The following is a 1,136-nucleotide window of genomic DNA, read 5'->3' as shown; positions in this document are numbered from 1 at the left end:
TTAACCAACTAGTTTTGGCAACAACCTGTTGCCCTCTTCAGGGTTACATTTATTACTCTTATTTTTTTATTAATAAAATAATATAGTAATAAATGTAACCCTGAAGAGGGCAACAGGTTGTTGCCGAAACTAGTTGGTTAAATAAAAATGTGAGTGGATCAGAACACAAAGTATTTTTATTTTTCGAAATAATATATCAATATGATCCACAAAGTTAATGCTTTCAATATTCAAAACACTTGTAATTTCATTTAGCAAATTATTGATATTTATAGATGAAAAGATTTGGATGTAAAAATGATGAATAAATTTAAAATCTAACTCACTATATTATGTTCAATAAAACTTATTCCGTAAGTACTATTAGTAAGTTGTTTTTTAGAGCTGTGAATTAAATTAAATCTGGATTATGAAGTTTATATATTGATTTCTTAACGTAGATTAAAATTTAATTTCACGAGTTAATATAAAAGTCTGGGCATTTACACGGCGTACAAACTGTCATTTTTTAGCTTGTTTAAGTGATCACTTTATACACTGGATAACATTTATCAATCTGCATTTGATCGACAACCATATTATTCAAATTTCAGAAAGTTGTATTTATGCTTCAATTGAAAAGATGAACTGCATGTTACTTCATCAGTGACATCTATTGTGATTGAAATTAATAAGATTTTTAGCAGCAGAAATCTTCACAAAACATTTAAAATTCTTACATTAACATACTAGGAGACGCCTAAAAATATAATTTTCAATATTACTTATCTTATTTTTTCGCCAGTTTTTATTTTTAAATTCATAATATACATAAAATATTGTGAAAACGCATGGATTATTGAGAGTTATACCACTCATTTCCCGAGCTTGTAGTGAGTCTGGTTATATTTCTATAAATTAATTTTAAAACGGTCGTAAATCAGAGGTAGTATTTCTAAATATGTTATTTGTTTTCTTCTCCCATAAGAATTGTATCTAAATCACCGCCCACTGTATAATTATCTATTATTGGTATGCAATGAGTAAATCACATAAAGCATGATTATTCTCTTCAAAATCTTAAATGTATTTATATTACACACTTTTAAAGCATTATATTTAGAAAATAAATAAACTCTTGATATTATATATTTCAA

The sequence above is a fragment of the Brachycentrus maculatus genome, unplaced genomic scaffold (genome assembly GCF_059751285.1).
Source record: "Brachycentrus maculatus isolate JH-2025_06_01 unplaced genomic scaffold, ASM5975128v1 h1tg000499l, whole genome shotgun sequence".
NCBI classification, from domain to species: domain Eukaryota; kingdom Metazoa; phylum Arthropoda; class Insecta; order Trichoptera; family Brachycentridae; genus Brachycentrus; species Brachycentrus maculatus.
The sequence above is the reverse complement of the archived record's forward strand: the minus strand, read 5'-3'. Positions refer to the sequence as shown.